The following is an 11340-nucleotide window of genomic DNA, read 5'->3' as shown; positions in this document are numbered from 1 at the left end:
CACACCTATCTTTCCTTGGAAAGTTAGAAGGCAAGGAAAGTACTTAGAAAATGTTCTTCCCTATGAATGCATAATTAAAGACACAGCTGAATATCCTTCATCGGATTAAAAAAAATAAAATAAAAATAAAACAAAACGTAATCAGCTCATTATTCTTGGAACAAATCGTTAAACCATCAAACGTTAGCTATGAACAACTATATTGTGGAAATATTGATTGAAAATATTGGATAGCGTATTCATAAAAAATAAAGTTTTCACAAACCAAAAAAGGGACTAATTTGGTCTAGCATATTCATAATATTTTCTCTGCTGTTACTGTTAAAATTTTTCTACTTTATGATTGCAGAATGCCTGGATACTGATGAAGATTTAAGTCACTCTTCTTCTGTGCACAATTTGAAATAAGGACGTTTTTCTTTTTTCCTCTATTCAAAGTTTACATTCTGAGGGGTTCCCGTTTCCATCTTCGTGATCTTCTTGTGATTCACTGCATCGTGTCGCTACATCTGTGATAGTGTGAGTTACAACCTGTCTGTTTCCTTTGTTTGATCATCGCAAGTTCAAAGACATTTTATTCTAACTAAGCTCTGTGTATGTATTATAACATTTTTATTCTCAATATATATGACTCAATGAGAGGTCTTTTATTATATATATGTCGTGAATTTCTATTGTATTTTGACATTTGATGGTGTATCATTGTCTCATTGCAAGGTCTTGTAATCACTCTGATTCTCATTTGAGGAGGTTGGCCTCGTCTATGTGTATGTATTTATATCCACAAGAAATTTGATAAATGGTCTTGTCATTTTCTCATCAAAACATCTGGTTCTTCATATGTTGAAGGGCTACCAGGCATCAGGGCCAGATTTTTAAACTCAAAGTTCTTCGTGTCATTTTTTAACAATAATAAGGAAAGCCCAAGAGAAAATCTAGAAGTACTAATAAGGACCGCTTCTGCATATATTGTTCATTTTCTTAATTACCTTTATTATTATTTTCGTTTTCAATCGATCAAACTTCAGTTTCTTAGCATTAATCTAATTATGTACTTCATCTTGAAATCCTTAATTTACTCATCAAAATGTGAACGCTTAGAAAACTAAGGCAATAAATATAAAGGTACGACCTAAGTTTATCATCACATATGATCACCACTTGATAATCAAATAATCATAAAAGCATATAAATTCAAATTAGTGTATCATTTACACTACAAGAAATAGTTGTATTACCGACCAGACATTTCCACAATATACTTTTTACACTATAAATGCTTTTGATGGGCTTCATCTTTGGTTTCGGCTTCGTCGACAAATATCTCACAAACATTCTGCCTTCAAGCAACAACACAACTCCCACTCTAAATGTATTTTATACACTCTCAAACGCACCGTTTTGATTTGTGTTATAAATTTGACGCTGCAATTGTTTTTTTGTTTTTGACAGGCATGGCTTTTCTTTTTAAGCCTTTCCTTTTATCTTTTATAGCCATCTTCCACATCATTTCTCTTCCAAGTAATCTTAAGAAATGCAGTTCTTCTTCCAAGTAATCTTATCATTTCTCTCATTTTATTCGTTCTTCTCTTTTCAAGTCTTCAATCTTATACTCAGTAAATATATTAAACTGCTTTTTCACTTCAGTTCCAGACAACTGAGAAGGTGCTTGTCCCTACTCTCTAGTTTTATTCAAAGACACTATATTTTCGAAACCTATGATTTGTTGGGAAAAATCGACGGTGACCCACGTGACAAAATTTTCTACTATGTATCAACCAATTAGATCCAGTGCTTTGTTGGCAAACAAGACATGCTTATTTACCTTTAATACTCCACCCAGACAAGTTGCCACTGATAGTTCATAACAATGCTGCGTGTAACTTGAACATTTGATTACGTGATGCACTGTATCATTCCAACCATATCATCATCAGCCACTTCCCTTATAACGAAATATAGATTACAAAACTTATCAAGAAGGACAATAAATTCTTGTACCACCAACAACATTCTCAAATACAAAATCTATAATTTTTTCAACGCCATCAGTATATGACTTGGATATCTATTTGGCAAACCAACCCAACACTTGTCCATGACTATCTCCTTTTAATGCGCGACAAAAATTAGTTCTTCATTTCCACTACTAAACAAGATATTTTCGTGTGTGCACAGTTTTGCAATATAATAAAAAGATCATTTTACAATTTTATGGTTAATTTCATTAGAATTTACATATATGAAAGCAAGCAAAGCCACAAGAATCAGAGAAAAAGATGTGACAATCAAAGTATATAAACAACGATAATTAATGTAAAAAACAGTTTCCAATACCTTCTGTAAAGAAATATCCTTGCCAAGTGCTGAGAACTTCACTTGGCTATCAATTACAGATATATAAAGCCTGTAACCTAGAAACAAAAAATTAGATCAGCAAGTCCTGAAACATTTTTATAAACCAACATTGGAGATAGCACTCCATTTACAAACAAAATTACAAGCTCAAGACCAAGGTCAGCTCAGCAAAATCATCACCAATTACATTCATCCAACTCAGCTCCTACACTATCCCCAATATATCCAACATTCCCTTCATATTTACAAAAGGTAAGTAATCCTACATATCCCACTCAAGAATGCATAAGTTTCTTCAATCTCAAGTACCTAAAGTTTTCTTCCACGTTTATAAAAATTTCGGCACCATCTCCCTATAATTCTCCAAGCACACGACATAGCTATATAAGTGTTTATGCGTTATGCCAAAACAACACATGACACCCATTCACCTAGTACGTACCCAGAGAACACGAGGAGCAGCTACCGAAAAACCCATTTTTACGTGGGAAAAAACTTCAGCTACTAACTACCAGAGTGAACTATGCATTCCCAAACTGTCCAAGCCTGGACAATTCAAGAATTATTAATAGACATATGATCCTCACTATCATCCAAAGATGACACTAATAAAACATGTGTCTATTAATAATTTCTTAAACAAGTCTAAGCTTTCAATGCACGTATCAAAAGTTTAAAATTGAATCTGAAATTTGAATAACACATAAATATCATAAGTCTCTTCAATTTATTCCTGATGCAATGTAGCATTATTTCACATATCATTTCTTTAGCAAAACCATAAAAAATACAAACGATAAATACATTTTCGCACTGATGCAGATTATGTTTACTGAGCAATAAGTTTTAAGTCATTCATGTTGAAATACTTCTTCCTATTCTTTCAACATATAACTAGCACGTACACACAATTAATAAATTAAAAAAAACCTGGTGGTGAATCTTGCAAAATCTTCCTATTTGTGTTTTTTATATTTTTTTTGGGGTGGGGGACACTATGAATCTTGCAAGTCCTCGGGAGGCCATGTTAAGACAAGGCCAGCTTACTATTCGGGTATGAAAGATAAAACCTTTTATTTCCTTCTCAGAATAAAAAGAACATTGACAGTGTTAAAAAAAATCAAGAGGATTCACGCCTCCAGATCCTTACAATTCAAGGGATATTAAAAAAATTTACTTAGAGGAGAAAGGTTTTGCTCATTTGTATCTTGTTAGAAGAAATTGATCCAAAGCCTCAGTTTTAATTAGCTTAATATAGCCAATGATTAGGTGTTTAAAAACCACTGAATATTTTTATAAGATATCAACAATGTTGTTGAAAGAAAAACCAAATAAAAATAATAAAGCCAATGAATAGATCAAGGCTCTTTATGGTCTAATAACTAATCAAACTAAGTTGTGGCCAAAGGCGAATACATTTGTTTGGTCAATAATAAGCTCAACAAATCACTAATAATCACCTAATCACTATTCCTTATGCTATGCAATATAATGGCCTGGGTAATGGCGCCAGGGCAGACAATAACTAGCTAGCCAGTTATGATAGTTGATTAACTTAACCTACTGGAAATCTGAAGACCAAAACAAAGAAGCTTTGCCTAGAACTAGAATAGGAACATTCATACCCAAAACTAATATACAGGATTAAGAAACTTGATTATATGTATATTTCTGTTGGCCACACTTAAAGAGAATTTTCAAAAGATGCTAAGGTACACCAAATCCCACTATTTCAAACTCATAAACACAAAAAACCATGGCAAAAATTAATGACTATATAAAATAAAATAACTATATCTGCATAGTGAACTATATTTCTGTTAGAACTCTGAAGTTTTCTATTAAATTTTTTTCTCTGTTAGGTAAACCACTGAACTGAAATGCTTAAGCCAATATTGAGAATCATAGACATAAAAGTATTAATAGGCTCATTCAGGTGAAATGAGCATAATTTCACATATCCTTTAGGTTTTTAAGTCATTCATGTTAAAAAAAAAAAATTCATATACTTTCAATATAATCAGTACATACACAATTAATTAATTAAATAAATCTGTTTCAGCTAGTATAGGAACTTAATTAATCAAAGCTAGTAGTTATAGCTAGGACTTGAACGAGGCACCTTTCAATGTTCAAGAAGAGCATCTGAACAGAATGAAAGTCCTTTATAGAAATGGTAATGATGCTTTACATCTACATGCTCTTACACAATATGAACTTTCATTTATTCAAGAACATAACACTACTCCAAGCTCTTATTCTACGAGTCAATCCAGTTTGTAGATGCACGCCATTGTAAAAAATTTTGTATTATAATTTCTGAAAATAGAACATAACATTATTAATATAGAATCAGCAATGTATATAAATTATCAGACAATATAACAAGCACTTGGTGAGCATACAAGATAAACTAAAACAAGTTACAGAAAATGAAACTAAAACCCAAGCTCCGCTAGTCATTGTAGAAGCTTTAAACATAAAATTAAAGTAAATCTAATAGCAAAACATTAGAATGGATATTGAAATTAAAGCTAAATTCAATCGTAATTCAAATGAATCCATTTTCAACTTGTAGGAATAAAAAAATATTGCTGGCGGGACAAAAATTGACAATAACGGCTACAATACGAATTAAAAAGAATCAAAATCTATAATTACAAGCTAAGTAAGAGAAGAAACTCATAATCACAGGCTTAACTCAAAAGATGAAAGGAGAATATGATGAAGAAGAAGATGGCTGGTGTTTTACGCCGTTCGCCGGCAACCGGTTAGGCTTACGATGGTGGCTAGTAATACGGAGTCCAGCGAATAGTTTTCTAACTGGAAATAAATTTAAAATTCTATTTGAAAATTGCTAAGTATTTTAGATTTGTACGAATTCATTTCTGTGTGCTGGTGGGATAATAATATATCATAAATTAAATTTTTGGTGTAATTTTCACAATATTGTATTATAAATATGTCGCGTTGAAAGGTTTTGAGATCGTTTTGATTGATCATTATTGATATTTCCACATTTGCAAAAGATGAAATCTAATTATCTTAAGAAATGAGTGCATGAGATATGAAATCAACCATACAATAAAAAACAAATTTTATCGCGTCATCCTTCTTGGTTCAAATTTATGGAAACAATAATCAATCTTAAAGAAAATCCTCCGACGCTCAAGTCAGCGATTTAGGTCTACTTGGAAAAATTTGTACCACAATTCACGCGGCTTAATTATGAATACTTTAAACAAAAAGCTTTTAAGTAAATTTATGGGAAAAGAATAAAAAATAACCAATCTTAAAGAAAAATAAATCATGAGAGAAAGAGAAGTTTCCCAGTGGTAGAGAGAAAAAGATCCCATGGGTTCAGTCACCCAAAGAGAGAGAGATAAAAAGAATCTCCCTATTTCCCTCCCTTCCCAGGGTTTTTATAGCAAATTATAGCGGTTTTTATCCTCTCACCTAAAACTCTTAAGAAAATCACTAATTTTCAGCCCACTAAGAATATGATCCCTAATATTTCGAAGAAAATAAGTGAGATTTGTTTTGACTGAGTCGTGCTTCCTGGTAACCTCCTGATCAAGATGATCTACTCGAGGTCACCAAATAATCTCCTGGTCGAGGTGATATACTCAAGGTGACCAAATAATCTCTTAGTCAAGATGATGTGCTCGAGATCACCAAATAATATCCTGGTCGAGATGATGTGCTCGAGGTGACCAAATAAACTCCTAGTAGCCTATCAACTATTTTTTCACTTTTTACTTTGAGAAGAGCACGATATTGTATGAGCAAACACCTTATCTTGGTCACCCTATTTCATGTCCCAAACACTTTATATGTGTACTAAATGATAGATACTACATAAATTGGGACACTAGTAACTACGTATCCCAACTATGTAATATTTGTTTGTTACAAACCCAGTCATGGCCTGATATTCTGAATATTATTTAGGATACTATTTCAAGCCCCATAAGGGCTCTTTCCGTTTAAAAAAAAAGTATGAAATAGATGTAGATTTTTCTTTAGATATTATTAGTGAGAGTACCTTTGGTGGCAATGGTCCGGGATAATTTGGGATTTGACAATTCCACTCTCATCTTAATTATCAAATGGAATGTAAGTATGGATAAACATCCTGCTTATATATTTGTGATCAAAATTAGGGCCAATCTCAAACCGCTCACAATCATGTCCTATCCTAACAATCCTGAATGTCTCGAATGCCTCCCTTAATTATCATTTTAATTCTCATTAACATATTTTCAAATTTTCCATATATTAAAAATATTAGGGTCTGACTATCTATACTTAAAATTTACTATGAACACTCAATTATTTTATCCACTCATCTAATAAATTTAAAAAATTAAGTTTTACTTTGTACACTTTTTAAATAACAAAAACGTATTTACATGAACCTAATAAATTTCTTTAAAAAATTAAATCAATTATTTTTATATAATAAAAATACTAATAAAACTATTCAGCAGACCGTGAAAGAAAATTTTTAAGAAATTTAGCATATACAACATTGAAATCAATTTATGTTTCAACTAAATTCTTTAACACAATTTTAGTAATTACTTATTGTTTATTAAAGAATGCGTTCACTATTGTTTTTAATTTTGTGCAATCAAAAAAGAAGAAGAAGAAGTTTGGGGTTTAAGATACATTCAATTTTTAGTGTAACAATTGTATCAAACCAATAAAAACTAAATGATCCAAAAGTTATAAGTTCCTACACCACCCAAATAAAGGCCCGTTAGGCTTGTTTTTGGGAAGCTCAAAAGTGATTTTAAAAACTAAAACCTAATTTTTAGTGTTTTATAATTTTTTAGCAATTACTTTTGGAAAAATCATCTCATCATACAGAGGATTTTGAGAAGTATGGAAGGAATAGTTTTTCAAAATTTGATTTTGAAAATCACTTTTATACTTAATCCAATTCTATATATATATATATATATATATATATATATATATATATCCTCATTCTATAATAAAAATCCAGAATTATCTTTATTAATTAAGAAATAAAATCATTAACTTTAAGAGATTATTATTATTACCAATTATATTGAGATAACAAAATAAAGAATAAAATTTAATAATATAAAATATTTATTTTAGTTATCAATAATTATATGTACATAATAAAAATATTTTATATACATGTTTGTAAATGTGTAAATAAATTTTATTTAGCATTATGTCCAATTTAGTTATTTATATTCTTGCACCTGTTTAAAAATAAGATTTACGAAACACATACAACTGCTTTTAAAACTAAAGTACTTTTAAAAATAAATTTTACTAAATGTTCAGCTGATTCTCTTCACGATTTATCAATTTCTATAGCATAGCTAACTGTAACTATTTTAAAAATTACAAGATTACCAAAATGACCCTAAATCAAACCAATAAAAATGTCTAAAAGTAACAATAATAAACCAAAGTAAACGTACAAAAATTCATGCATAAATTGATAATCAACAAAAACATCCAAAAGTTCAACTCCAAGTTTTCTGTTCAATTGACATAACCCTTAAATTTCAGAAGGCATAATCAATTTTGTGTCTAATCCTATAAAATTGGAAAATTAAAGAATATTATATACTGATAATTAAATAATATGCAATTAATAATGTTAAACATATTATCAACTAAAATAATTGGGAGAATTGGAGTTCCAATATAAATTCTTATCTAGTCCCAAATAAAAAATTGGGATTAATTTCAATTTTAAACTCCGACTGCTTTTAAAATTGGTCCTAATAATATGGACAAATCCCATTCTGATCAGTATGGAATCCCAATCACATACCTTTGGGTATCGATGGTATTTAGTTGGAGGGATGAGACGGGAAGGAAATGAATTCAAATTCCTTTCACTTTTCTGTTGTTTGGTTTTCACTAATGTATGGGAATTCAATTTCTATTGAAATTTAATTTTCATCAAATTGTGCATTTTGGATTCCTCACGGAAGGTTGTAAAATTCAAATTCCCCTCCTATTAGAAATCGAGTCTTCCAAAATTGCTCCTCTCAAATATTTATCAATTATTTTAATTCTTATCAAATAATTCTTATTTATGATTTTATTTTTTCAATTTAAATTGTCACTAAGGATTCTTGACTTACTACCGTAGAAAAGCAAAAATACAAGTAGGATTCTTGACTTACTACCGTAGAAAAGCAAAAATACAATTTATAGATTATGATAATTCTATGTATTGTATGAGAATTGCAATCCAAAAATTTTCCCTACAAAACGATTTTTAATCGACAGCAAATCCATGCTTTCAAATTTGGTCAGCTGAACTAATTTTTGTTTTTTTGGATTAATTTTGAAATGTTGCATACATAATGAGCTGCTATTGAAATTAATGTTAACAACAAAAGTAGATGCAAAAGGAGAAACAAGTATCATGTGCAGTACCAACTGTGAACTACTGTTTTGGAACGACTTTGATGCAGTGGATGGTTGTGTAGGATGCGTAGGGTATCTCTCTAAGGTAATAACTTGAGCTATAAGTAGGGGTGGGCATAAACCCACAACCCATGGGTTTACCCAAACCCAAACCAAATAAAATGGTTTGGGTTGGATAAATCATGAAATGAGTTAAATTTGGATTTTTATGAAAGAAATTATTTTACAATGGCTTGGGTATGGTTTACCCATGGGTCATGAACAAATTCAAAATAACATATTAATGAAAAATAAATTAAACAAAATAAAAGGATAAATCAATATTTTAATAATAATTTTTTATTAAAATTATTATTATATAATAATTATACTACTAATAATTATTATTATATAGTAATTATACTACTACTAATTATTATTATATAATAATAATAGAAGTGCTGCATAGGGCAAATACATATGCAATTGGTTGTACAATACACTATTATATAACAATTTTTTACGGTCTCAACTTGAGTTAAAAGACTAAATTAACATTTTAATAAATTACTCAAACAATATTTTTATGAAATCCTCTAATATAATTTTATAATCCTATTTGTATTGTAACTTACTAAAATTAAAAATGTAATTGATTATAAGATTTTATCAAATAAAATATGATTCTATTGTTATTTTTTAATTAAATTTAAACCTAATTAGATTTCATGTCTAATTTTTCTTACTGCATTTAAAATTTTGGCATTTTTTCTAATTACAATAAATTTTAGATTTATTTCTCGGAAGATTTAAATTTATAAAATTAAATAATTTAATTTTGATGGATTGCTTTGATACTTGAGTTGAGATATCTTATCTTACTTTAATTTGTATTGACATTGGTAGAATTTATGTTGTAATATGGTTAATATTTAAGAACAAAGTTATTGTAAAATCCATTATTCATAATTTTTATCCACTACATTTTTTCGTATTTTAATATTAATTTAATAATTAATATTAATTAATAAGTATTATAATTTGATATAGTTAAATTTATTAAAATAAAAAATATTTTAATTATAAAATTCAAACCAAACCCAAATGGGTTGGTTTGGGTTGGGTTAAAAATATTTGGGTTAATTTGGGTTGAACCCAAAATTTTATGGTTTGGTTTGGATTGACTTAAAACCTAACCCAAACCAACACATGCCCACCCTTAGCTATAAGTACCTATATAGGGTGTATAATATACCATTTCGAAGTTAGCAATGAGGGAAATCTAATCTAATACTGTAGCACCGCATTAGCCTCGTGGTTCGATTGAGAATTCTATTTATTTCATATTAGTTTACAAGTTTAAGTTCTATTTTCCTATTGTTTTCAAGATTTTTATCTTTTTTTCATTTAGATATAGAATTGAAGTAGTATTTATCTTATTTCAGTTAGGAGAATGTTATTATGCAGTAATATTTTAGGTTTACTATATTGGTAAATTCGTGATATTTAGGCTTAGTTTAAAAGGAGTCCAAAACCCTAATTTTGTTATTTAGACTTTCATTAATAAAATATAAAATTTTCTAAGAGAGAAAATGCTTGTTTGGTATCTGTATTTTAATTTCAGTGCTTGTTTTGTCTTTATATTTTGAAAAATACCTCAATATACCTTGATATTAAATATGTTGCATTTTTTCCTTAAATTTTATTTACTTTTACAATAATTTCTTGGCAATAATATTCTTAAATTAATTAATTTATTTATAAAAAAGTTAATTGCCAAATTAATCAATAAATATCAATATGAAATAACTAGTATTTTTTGTACTTTTACAACAATCTTGCTAATAATTATTTATAAATAAATTAATATCAGCCAACTTAAAGTAATGTTTAATATTCTTAAAGCAGTCTTACTAATAAATGCATAAAAAATTTAATTTACGAAATTAGTCCTAAAACTAAAATAATAACATAAAAGTTTTTATTAATATTTATTTTGTTTAAGGCTGGCTGGATGAATTACCATTTTTCATTAATATTCCCAGAAATATTATTCCAAGAGTATTATTGTAAAAAGAAAAAAAAAATAAGGTTACCTGCACTTTAATTTAAGCAGCTGATTAAGTTAATTAGCACCAAGTAATTCACATACTAGTGATAAATTTCATTAGTAAATCATCATACCTGGGAGGAAACCAGCATCTTGACGCTTTTGTGACCAAGAAAATCTGCCAGAACCCGATTAATCAAGTTGTTACCAAACAAATGATCAATTTAATCATGCCTTAGTTTTTAATTTTTTAATTTTTTTTTTTTTTTGGGGAGAGGGGGTGGGGGAGACAATAAAAATTATGACATCATTTACATATAATTTTACAAAATCAATAGGACGCCTACATAGCACCTCCTACAGCTGAACCAGCAGTTTTGGTAAGCGACTCTACAGTCATAGCAGTCCATTGGCAGCTCCTCTTTGATTCTGTTCCTGTTGTTGCCATAAACCAACAAATTAAATTTAAACTTTGACACATACAAAATTTGAAAAAGCTGAAATCATGGAAATGTACTAGACAA

Source organism: Citrus clementina, unplaced genomic scaffold (genome assembly GCF_000493195.1).
Source record: "Citrus clementina cultivar Clemenules unplaced genomic scaffold, Citrus_clementina_v1.0 scaffold_5, whole genome shotgun sequence".
NCBI lineage: Eukaryota > Viridiplantae > Streptophyta > Magnoliopsida > Sapindales > Rutaceae > Citrus > Citrus x clementina.
Note: the sequence above shows the minus strand (reverse complement) of the source record.